Source organism: Engystomops pustulosus, chromosome 1 (assembly GCF_040894005.1).
Source record: "Engystomops pustulosus chromosome 1, aEngPut4.maternal, whole genome shotgun sequence".
Classification (NCBI taxonomy): Eukaryota; Metazoa; Chordata; class Amphibia; order Anura; family Leptodactylidae; genus Engystomops; species Engystomops pustulosus.
This window is the reverse complement of record NC_092411.1, coordinates 250,089,997-250,102,043: the sequence shown is the minus strand read 5'-3', so window position 1 is coordinate 250,102,043 and position 12,047 is coordinate 250,089,997.

Genomic DNA, 12,047 nt, shown 5'->3' with positions numbered 1-12,047 from the left:
GGTCCCACATACCTCCGTAGGAACCCTAGTAGCTCTGTCAGAGTAATAGAGCAGACGACCGCGCTTGACCGTTCTGCTCCAATAATCTCTATGGAGCTGACGGAAATTGCAGAGCGCCATGATCACCGATCTCCATCAACTCCATAGAGATTAATGGAGCAGAATGGTCATGCGCAGCTGTCTGCTCCATTAGTCTGACGGAGCCCTCGTTTTTGTGATCTGTGGGGGTCTCAGCACTGAGACCGTGAATAGGGCCTAACTTTTGTTCGTGGAAAAACCCCTTTTAAAAAAACTAAAATTTTAAATCACCCCCCCTTTCCCTAAAAGCCATATAATTATAAATAAACAGTAAAAATCATAAACTCATTAGGGCTCATTTACTAAGGGTCCACGGACCGCATTTTCGTCGAGTTTCCAGACGATTTCCGTTTTGCAACGCATTTTTGGCGCACACAATCGGGCCGAATTTCATGCAACGCAAAACGGGGGCGTGGCCGTCGGACCATGCGCAGGATTTAAAATTCAAATTGTGTTGCAAGACACGCACTTACAAGCACCGGGAAGCAGAAGGTGAACCTCAGCGGGGAAGCGACAGATGCAGGAAATTGGGCGCACGAGCTACGTGAATTGCGGCAGATCCGAAATAATTCAATAAAAAGTGATCAAAATGCCGTACATTCCTAAAAATAGAAGCATTGTAAACGTCATCAAAAGTCACAAAAAATGACTCCACCCACAGCTCCATACACCAAAGCATGAAAAAATTATTAGTGCCAGGAGATAACAAAATAAAAAAAAAAAATTGTGCAGGATGTTTTAATTTTTGTAAATGTATGAAAACATTATAAAACTTATATAAATTTGGTATCACCCACCTAAAAACAATGGGCCACGTTGCACAATTTTCCTCACTTATGTGCACTAATGAGTACACCAGATTATTTAAGACTGGCTGTGCCATAGCACGGCAGGCACACGGTGCACGGGAGAGGAGGAGGGGGTGAGCGCTTCTCGGCCCCGCCTCTCTCCATTGCGATACATGGCGCACCGTGCTGTAATACGGGGAAAAATTGGTCCGGTGCCTCACGTGTGCTGTCTACCAACTTCTAAACACCTTCATGAATGTGGTTTGATATTTCTGACATTCATACATCATACAATAGAAAACACTGCTAAAATTGAGCGACAAAAAATAACTAGCGCCAAAAATCACGAATGTACCCACTTTATTTTGTCATCCATTAGTGATATCAGGGACTGGGGACGCTTTAGTATACACAAGTATACAAATTCTTGCGCAGTTGAAAAATGTTGTGATACTTACAGCGACTACACCGACTACACCATGTTAACGTGGAGGGGCACAACGGACGACAGTATGGGGGGATGCAGTGCGTTCACGCTCCATGCGTACGTCCGTTCAAAGATTTTTATGCAAAACATCGCCAAGGTGGACCCATCGTAGTTTTTCGTAGAAAATTGTGTGTTACCAAAATAATTTAACAATTATATCAAGATATTAAAAGAATTGCCCAGCAGTGAGAGAAATCCATATTAGTGCAGCGCTCCCTTCCACTATACTGTAGAGTCATGGGAGACGGGCTCTGGTCGTGTTATCAGATTAGCAAATTAAAGCCTTTTGGCTCTGGTGACAGCAATGTCACCCCCAGTACATTTCTTGCACCACACTTATTTATGGATAGTTAAAGTGACTATGCAAAGCATTGTACTTGTATGTAACAGAACATTCAGTACTATTGTTGCAACACAGTACATCATAAAGCTTACACGTGGAATAATAGAAAGCATATTGTAATTATATTGTGCAATACACAATGGAGATGATAGGGATTAATATGGTGTGAATTCCTGCAAAGACAGTGACATATGCTTAGAAGGTATTCCATAAATTTATATTTTTGCAAGTTGCAATACGACACAGCGCAAAAGATAAAGGAATGTGAATAAACCCAGTTCTGCTGCATGCCTGTGTCTAAATATACTCGGGCTTGTTATGCTATCTGGTCACTTACCGTACATATATCACACTGTGGTACAAATATAGATGCTATGACATTATCTGTTAAAGATGCACTAAAAAAGAAAAGGTGAAAAAAATCTAAAATTATCAGAAAAATCAGATACCAGCATTATCAGACTATTGGTAACTTGTACCATGCCTTACAAAATATAAACTACTGTAGTGGAAGGATTATTATGTTTAGTAAAGGTTTCTATGAAAGTCTATGGATGTGGATCAGGTTTATATGCCAAATACAAAGCACAGGCATGATATAACAATTGGATTTCATAAACTATTAGCCTTGTACATGTGATGCTGCCAGCAGTTATGTTATCAATTGGATGTAGCTCTACAGAATTGGATCAGGCAGGAAAAATTCAACCTGTCCTGCCCAATCTATCTGCTATAAAGTATGATATAATATAAAGGACTGGCATTCATGCTGCACTACTGACAGATACAGGTCAGGACAGGCAGCGACCAAAAGGTTAAATCAGGAAACTAGGTCAGATCTAAAATAGCAAACAATTAACACCTACACAGATCAACAGGAACGAATGGGCCCTGTTGTTCAGGTAAGGCGGGGCACTTCTGGTAATGATAGGTATTTAGCCGGAGGCTGAACACTGACAGTCGTCCCTTTAAAGTGGTATTTAAGAGCATTGTGCTGATGTCCTATATACTGTAGGTTTCATTTTTTGTCCGTAGGGGTCCAACCCAACCGATCAGCTGTGTAGCATCTAGTAGAGAAGCTGAATGTTTGGTTTGTTTATTCCTGTTACGTTAAACATGACTGAGCCTGCAATAACCTTCCTGGAAGTAATAAAATGTCTGGTACTGTTATGGGACAGAATGAGCTATAATATGCTTCTTGCAGATCCTTATATGTACAATCTGTATAGTGCTTCCTTCTCTACATAATAATGCTGCTTGCAGATAAAAAAGTATACAAACTGCTCAGCTCCAACTGCCTGAAGAAGGTACAATATGCACAATCTGCTCAGCTCCTCCTGTTCTGTAACATGCTGCCTGCAGATAGGACTCTTCATAGCTCCTCCTGCTGTATAAAATACTTAGAAGAAAATAGATTGTACTCCAGCACCGAGGGATCTTTAAAATCTTCAAAACTTTATTTTTTCAAAAAGTTAAAAATTATTATTGCTGAAATACAGACATCCTTTTGTGCATCACCCAGTAAGATTGTGTGGAAATGCGGCATACGCATTTCAGGTGTTAACGCACCCCCTTAATCATGGCATGTCGACCAAGTATAAAACTGGGTTTAATATGCCCGGCACTAGGTGACGTAAATTTCGTATATCCTATGTCGTCATATTAACCTTCCTGGAAGTAATAAAATGTCTGGAACTGTTATGGGACAGAATGAGCTATAATATGCTTCCTTCCTTGTACAATATATTACAAGGAATACCAATTGGGGGGCGTGGCCTGACTGCGGACGGAGATGGACGCACATTAGAGCTTCTCCTGCCCGAACCCTGCTTCAGCACTGCTAACGGCACCAAATGCAGTACCTGAGCCGCCTGTTAATGGGAGCCAAGAGGAGAGGGGGTACCCGGACCCCAGCAGCGCCTCTAAGTCGTTCTTCGGCCCGCGGAATTGGCCATTTTCTTATGGCGGCGGCCTCCGCTTCAAAGCCCGCAGCCTCGGTCACCCCATCACCAGCTTTGAGACCGGCACCACGGGAAGCTCCTGCAACAGACGGACCGCTGACCCCCCTACCTGCCGCGGATCCACCGCAGATGTCCTCCGTCGAGGGGGTGCCGGAGCCCGAAACAGCAGGACAGGCTACATCGCCTCGGCTCCACGTGGCCAAGATGGCGGACGACCGTGTGGCAGCGAGCGCCGCTGCTCCGACCGACCTCAGCGCTCAGCACCCGGGGGAAGCCAATCAGCTACAGCCTTCTGAGGAGACAGAGCTGCATGAATCAGGAGAGGGAGCTGCCAGCGCCGACGAACCCCTGCAGCTCCATGCGGTCAAGATGGCGGCCGCGTGCAGCAATTCAGGTACTGTCAGGCACAGGGGGATTAGCAAGCCGGCCAGGACCGTGCAAGTGGAAGCCCAAGTGCACACTGCCCCGCAAAGCCCAAATGGGGGAATGATCCTGGGGGTACCCCAACACCAACCATCCGGGCCCTGCGCGCCCCTATGCATGGCCTCTACAATACAGGCCCAAGGGGCAGTGGAAGCTTCAATGGAGTCCTATGGCCCCGATGGGCTACCCCAGGAAGGACCCTTGACTCTCTCCAGTGGAGTTGGCCCCTCCTGGGCTGAGCAGGTGGTGTTACAGCAGGTGAGAGTTGGGGGTCGGGGGGACCCTCAGCGGTTAAAGGGGAAAAAAGAGATGGTGATACCACCGACACCCCACTCCCCCGTGTTATGGCCGGATTCAGGGGAAGAATGGCCGGCCACCCCCGTGGCACGTACCCCATGCCCCTCTCCAATGTGGTCTGCATCTCAACCATCACAAAATAGACATTGGATAAGTGGAGGAAGTGTGCAAATGATAAGAGGTAGTCACAGGGTGCCTGCATACAAAAAATGCAATGTACAGCGAAGAAAAAGAAAAAGCTAGTATGCATTAGCATAAAGTGCTTACAAATTTTATTAAGGAGTCATGGTCCAAATAACATACATCAAGAAAGTTTAAAAACCATTAAAAAGTGTGAAAACACACATACAAGAACAACAAGTGGATCAAGGCAAGGTAAGCCGATCCACATTCAGCCATAAGGATCTGTAAACAATTCCCACAACAGTACAAATGTCTAATAACAGTAAAGCCCTAGAAAAAATAAAGGGACTCCTGCAGTAGTCCCTGTACAATTCACCAACAACGTCTCTATGGTTTAGGAAACCCAAAACAGGCAATCAATGAAGTGGTCAAACCCTGCATATGAATCAAGCCTGAGTGTATGTAAAAACGATTAACAGAGGAAGGTGACCTGAACCTAGGGAAAGTACGGTTACCGTATTACATATGGCTGGAGGCACCCCACGCGTTCCGTCGCAGTCCTGCGACTTCCTCCCCTGACAGGACTGCGACGGAACGCGTGGGGTGCCTCCAGCCATATGTAATACGGTAACCGTACTTTCCCTAGGTTCAGGTCACCTTCCTCTGTTAATCGTTTTTACATACACTCAGGCTTGATTCATATGCAGGGTTTGACCACTTAATTGATTGCCTGTTTTGGGTTTCCTAAACCATAGAGACGTTGTTGGTGAATTGTACAGGGACTACTGCAGGAGTCCCTTTATTTTTTCTAGGGCTTTACTGTTATTAGACATTTGTACTGTTGTGGGAATTGTTTACAGATCCTTATGGCTGAATGTGGATCGGCTTACCTTGCCTTGATCCACTTGTTGTTCTTGTATGTGTGTTTTCACACTTTTTAATGGTTTTTAAACTTTCTTGATGTATGTTATTTGGACCATGACTCCTTAATAAAATTTGTAAGCACTTTATGCTAATGCATACTAGCTTTTTCTTTTTCTTCGCTGTACAACCATCACAAGATAGGCCGCATCAGGCCAACGACCTTATTGGCCGTACTACATCTAATACAGAGCTCTCCCAGGAAGGAGCCTTTGAGTCCCAAAGAGTCATGTTGTCCCAAGAATTTGGTGCACTTGCTGAATTACGTGCCCTGAGCTCCCACCTTCGCACCATTCCCACTCGGGATGATATGGAAAGCTATGTGGCTAGATTAGAGCAGTCTTATACCGCTGAACTACATGCGATGCGGGAGGAAGTTCAACAGCTCGAACATCGGGTAACATCCACTGAGGTCACCCAGAATGATCTTAGTGCCCGTCTGGAGACACAAGCAGCTACTATTGCCTCCCACTCTTTCCAACTTCAATTTTTGGCGGACCAAATGGACGATGCCGAGAATAGGGGGCGGCGCAACAATATCAGAGTACGGGGCCTGCCCGAATCAGTAGAGACCCCTGCGCTCCACGATACCTTACGCCAGTTGTTCAACTCCATCTTGGAGGCACCGGCAGATACACCGGTGGAACTGGATAGAGCCCATCGCTCACTACAACCCAGACCAGCAGTGCTTGAACAGCCGAGAGACGTTATCTGTCATGTGCACCGTTATCAGCTAAAAGAGGCAATAATGTCCAAGGCAAGATCAGCAGGGGACATTATGTTTCAGAGGTCCCGCATACAGCTTTTACCGGATTTATCAAAGCTGACACTACTAAAACGAAGAGCATTGAAGCCCTTTTTGGAGGAGCTACGACAACGATATATACCCTACTTATGGGGATTTCCATTTCGCCTCCAGATCCAACAGGCGGAGCACAGATTTGTGATTCGACACCCGGTTGCAGCAGCATTACATATCACAGCTCCTGAGTTACCAGAGTGGCCAGGCCTGCCATTACCTCCACCACACGGGGTGAGACCCCCTAGACGCCGGGCCCGGGCAGGTCGAGGCAGGGGAGGAGCGCGGATGGGCCGTGATCCTGGGCCGCTGCCCCCGGAATGATTCTCAATAAGCAGGGTGGTTTAGATGTGTTTTCTTTCTCAGGGTTGTAGCACCAAGTGGAGGGGCGGTCATTTTGGGACAAGTTTTGGGATGCGGACGAGGCTCCTACGTTTACTATCACTGGTTTACATTGATAGTAGGACCCTTGGGGTTCACGAGTAGTTTGATGTCCCACTGCCGCCTCCTCTGCCTGCCAAATGTTTACTACTGTCTTAATTCTTAAATAATGTTTTCTCTTTCCATCTGTATTTTTCTCTTGAAACTGGATTTGGTTTATTGATTTGATATAGATGCACTGTGTAATATGCGGTTGTTGGGGTAGGGGGAGGGGGAGCCTTTCGTAGTCAGTACACTACCCACCGGGGAATCCGTAGCCAGTGGGCCTGCCTGCGGTATTATAAGTGTTGTTTCCCCACTGTTTAGTGTTTGTCTGTCGAGTGTTCGTCTATCCAGTGTCGTGTCTTAGTGTATAGCCCTTCCCCTTCTATACCCCTACCCATTCCCTTTGCTACAACACCAGAGGGTCCTGTATTAACCGCTATCCTCCCAGTGGGGCGGCGTGAGGTTAGAAGGGAACCAGAATTGCCATGGATACTTTTCGTCTGGCGTCCCTCAACGTTAGGGGACTTATCGTCCCGCAGAAGAGGTCACAGATCCTATATGACATGCACAAACAGAGAGTTAACATCCTTTTCTTACAGGAGACTCATTTCCGCTCCACCAGCGTGCCAGACATCCGAGATCGTTATTTTACGCATTGGATCCACAGCGCTAACCCTGAGGCCAAATCTAAGGGAGTGTCGATAGCCTTTCACAAATCGCTGCCATTGGAGGTCCTGACGACAAAGGTAGATGACGATGGCAGATACGTCTTTGCGAAGGTAAGAGCCTTCGGGCTGGTGCTTACTCTCGCCACCTGGTACCTTCCCAACAACGGCCCGATTCCTGTTTGTAGGACAATGCTGAACACACTGTCTGACTTTATGGAGGGACACCTAATAGTGGGGGGCGACTTTAATTTTCCCTTAGACTCTTCTGTTGACATGTCAGGGGGACGGGGTGCTATCCCGCTCAGCCACCTCTGTGGCCTGCGGAGAGACTTACACGCCCTGCAGCTGGTCGACATTTGGCGGATCTTACATCCCCGGGATCGGGACTATTCCTACTTTTCCCCAGCGCACGGCTCTTAAAGCAGAATTGATTTTTTCCTTTTGAGCCACAACGCTCTTAAATGGGAACCCACGGCAACAATTGGGAACATTCTCTTCTCTGATCATGCCCCTGTTTTCTTGACTTTGTCCTTGCAGCGTCATAGTCGCAGCCCATGGCGGTGGAGACTAAATGACAACCTCCTCAGGGACTCCATTTGTGCAGAGGAGATCAGAGAGCATATAGCCTCAGCTAGCAATGGCCCGGAGTGGAGCGAACCGGCTCACTCTCCTCGGAGGTGGGAGCAACTCAAGGGGGACTTCTTTGTTCGTCACGGTACCTGCCTCAAAACAGAAAATAATGCACGGATTGTTGCCCTCACGGCACAGATCCAGACACTGGAGTTGCGCCACAAGTCCTCCTTGTCTGCATCCAACCTGCTGAGTTATTTTCTAAGGTTTTGGCGGAAAGATTGGCCCCCCACATCCCGACAGTAATACACACTGACCAGGTCGGATTCATACCGGGGAGGGAGGCACGGGATAACTTAAACAAAACTATCCTCCTAATGTCCCACGCGCAGGCGCGCTCCATACCCGCTTGTCTTCTATCCGTGGATGCGGAGAAGGCCTTCGACAGGGTCCACTGGGGCTTCATGGTGGCGGCACTTCGACAGATCGGGTTGGGACCTAGGTTTCTGGGAAAAATCCTGGCCCTCTATTCCAATCCCACCGCTAGGGTGAGAGTTAATGGGAACCTTTCCAGGTCCTTCCCCATCAGGAATGGTACTAGACAGGGGTGCCCGCTCTCACCTTTATTATATGTCATAGTAATGGAGCACTTAGCCACAGCTATCCGGAAAAATCCTAACATACACGGGATCCAGACATTGCAAGGCTGCGCTGTTAGTGACTTTAAAATCAACTATACCAAGACTGAAGCTCTCAGCATATCGCTTCCTGCGTCAGAGGTGGACCACATTAAAGATAACTTCCCCTTTCAGTGGCGGCAGACGTCCCTCAAATACCTGGGAGTCATGATTCCGACTGATCTGTCGAAGTTATACTCTCTTAATTACTCGCCCCTTCTGGATCGCACCCTGAAAGACCTCCAAACATACGATTGTAAGCGCCTCTCGTGGTTCGGCAGGATTAATGTCCTAAAAATGGATGTGCTCCTACGTTTTCAATACATTTTTCAGGGCGTGCCGATCCTGCCCCCTGCGGGCTTTTTCCGCACCTTACGGTCTTCCATGTTGCGATTCATCTGGGGATCTAAGCGCCCTAGAATAGCCTGGAAGACGCTGATTAGACCAAAGACAATGGGGGGGGGGGTGTGGGCCTCCCTGACCTTAGACTGTACCACCGAGCCTCGTTACTTCTCAGATTTCTCGACTGGACGTATAACACGGTATCCAAACAATGGGTCGCCCTGGAACAAACATGCTCATCGTCACTCCTTAAATTGTTGCCTTGGGTTCCGGCAGGGACCTTCCCCGCTCCTGCGCCTCAGGGACGCGCTGCACTTCTGGAGATCACTAATAGCGAAGAAATCATTGTCCCGTGAGCTTGGCCCTCTCACCCCGATCTTCCGGAATCCGGGATTCCAACCGGGAATGGCTAAGTTGTCCTTTCTGGGCTGGGGTGTTTTGGAGGACCCACGGATGTACGACTTACTGCAGGGATCACCACTGCTTCTTCATAGGGATTTCAATCCGCGCCAGGGCCATACGGGTAGCTCTTGGTTCGATTACTCACAATTGCGGTCCTTTATAGTGGGGGTGGGTGACTCGGCGGCCTTCGCTGATTCCCTTAGAGCCTTTGAGGGGTTATTCCGACTGGACGCAGCCCCACCACATGCTATTTCCCAAATCTACTCCATCCTGACGGGCGACTCTAAGACTTCAGAACTTTCATTCGTTAGGAGCTGGGAACGCGAGCTGGGAACCCCCCTGTCACAGGAAGAATGGGACAAATCTTTCCTTTTTATGCACAAAATGTCCTCCGCTTGTTCAGCACAGGAAAAGGGATATAAGATAGTTGCACGGTGGTACCGGGTGCCGACAGTGTTGCATCTACCCTTCCCTTCGGTCTCGGACATATGCTGGCGCTGTGGAACTGATAGAGGAGATATGCTGCACGTCTGGTGGAGCTGTGAAGCTCTTAAACCCTTTTGGAGCCAGGTGTTCAGCATGTACTAGCGAATTTCGGGCAAAACAGTGACCGCATGACCAGACGTGGCTCTTCTCTCGGTTCTTCCTGGTCAAATCGGAACTCAAAAGAAGGACATACTACGTTTTTGCTTAATTGCAGCCAGGGCGGTAATACCACGCCACTGGTGGTCCACCACCTGCCCCTCCCTCGCCGAATGGGCCACAGAAATGTCTCACTTGTTCCGCATTGAGGAACAGGCTATGTTAACATCAGAAGCCCATGAAAAGTTTCTTCACGTTTGGACTCCTTTGATGAGCTTTAGGGACTCTCAGGACTTTAAGGCCCTTTTTGAGGAGCAGGCCCCAGGATAGACTTCCCCAAAGCTCCTGTAGCGGCACATATATATAGCCTTATCATGGGAGACAGGGAATCCCTGAAGTTTCCCTCTTACCCTTCAGAACACGCTCCACAGGATCCCTCCTCCTTGTGTATTCTTTCCTTATTGTATCTGTCTAATTATCTGGCTTGTCGTGTATTGTGTTCTAGTCTTATTAACATGCTCATTCCAGGCGCGCAGCTCACTGCAACTCATGGAATTAAACTGTTATACTATCCTAAAAGGAATAGGTTGATACGTTGGCAGGGGTAGGGATGTGGTGGTCAAATGGCAGGCACTCTTCAGAGTTCAGCTGTGGAGACTGCTCCCATCCCCATCCGGAAGGCCATTATACTCTTTAAGGGCTTCACTGGAGGCATAATGTGTGACCTGGATATATGTTTATGTTTACCATACATTGTATGTTATGTACTGATTATTGTAGGCTCCGCCTAATGTTTTGTGAGTTCTTGTTCTACAATGTTTAATAAAACTGATTCAACATAAAAAGTATACCAACTGCTCAGCTCCAACTGCCTGAAGAAGGTACAATATGCACAATCTGCTCAGCTCCTCCTGTTCTGTAACATGCTGCCTGCAGATAGGACTGCAGATAGGACTCTTCATAGCTCCTCCTGCTGTATAAAATACTCAAGGTACCATCTTCTTATAGGAGTTTTCCCACGAACAAAAGTTAGACCCTATCCACGGGTAGGGCCTAACTTGCTGATCATTGGGGGTCTCAGGGCTGAGACCCCAACAGGTCACGAAAATGAGGGGTCCATCAGACCCCTCATCCCTCCGTCACACTAATGGAGCAGACGGCCGTGATGACCATTCTGCTCCATTAATCTCTACAGAGCAGACGGAGATCGCCGAGCGGTCATACCCGGCCATCTGCTCCATTAGTCGGACGGAGAAATGAGGGGTCTAATGGAGGTACCCCATCAGCCCCTCAGCACTGAGACCCCCACTGCTCAGAAAGTATGGCCTAACTTTTGTTCGTGGGAAAATTCTTTTAACTCCTCTGTTGTATAACATGCTTCCTGTAGATAAGGTATTGTACAATCTGCTCAGTTCCTCCTGCTCTATGTCATACTACCTTTAGATAGGGTGCTATGTGCAGGGGCGAAATGGGCCCTGTGATGTGTGAATATTATAGCCCCTACAAATCAGGAATTTACTTCCACCATCCACGGTACTAGAATCAAACTTTTTGGGGAATGGAGGATGTGTCCTTTCTGCAGTTTCAGGGCCTTCAGAGGACCGAAATGATTTTTATGTAAGAGATGTTTGAGGATTACATACTCTTCTGAGTATAAATTTTGGTGGGTGGTCTGGGTGGTCATGGGCCCCCTAGAAGGCTTGGGCCCCGGACTACCGCCCAAACAGCCTATATTATAACCAAACTACTGGGGGTTGCAATCTGCTCAGCTCATCCTGCTCTATAACATTTCTGAAGATGGGAGCCTATGTATAATTTGCTCGCCCCCCACTCTTAAAGGAAAGGCAAAAAACCTTTACAAATTATGCAAATTAGCCTGAGCCCTGGGGAGCCCGTGGTGGTAAGCAGCCGAGGCAATGTTGTGCAAATCAACTTAGGATTCTTTATTCAATGTTAAACAGCAGGCAACGTCCAAACTGTAGCAGTAGGTACAGCCTGAGGTACCTCTTCCTCCAGCTAGTGGGTCTGGAGGGCAGCTCTGTGGTGAGTTGCACACTGGACCTGCTTCTCTATCTACTGACTGGACTGGAAGACCATGTGCTCTTGCCCACAAGGGGTTTATATACTCCCTTGAGGTGGTAGCAGTCCTCCAATCAGCTT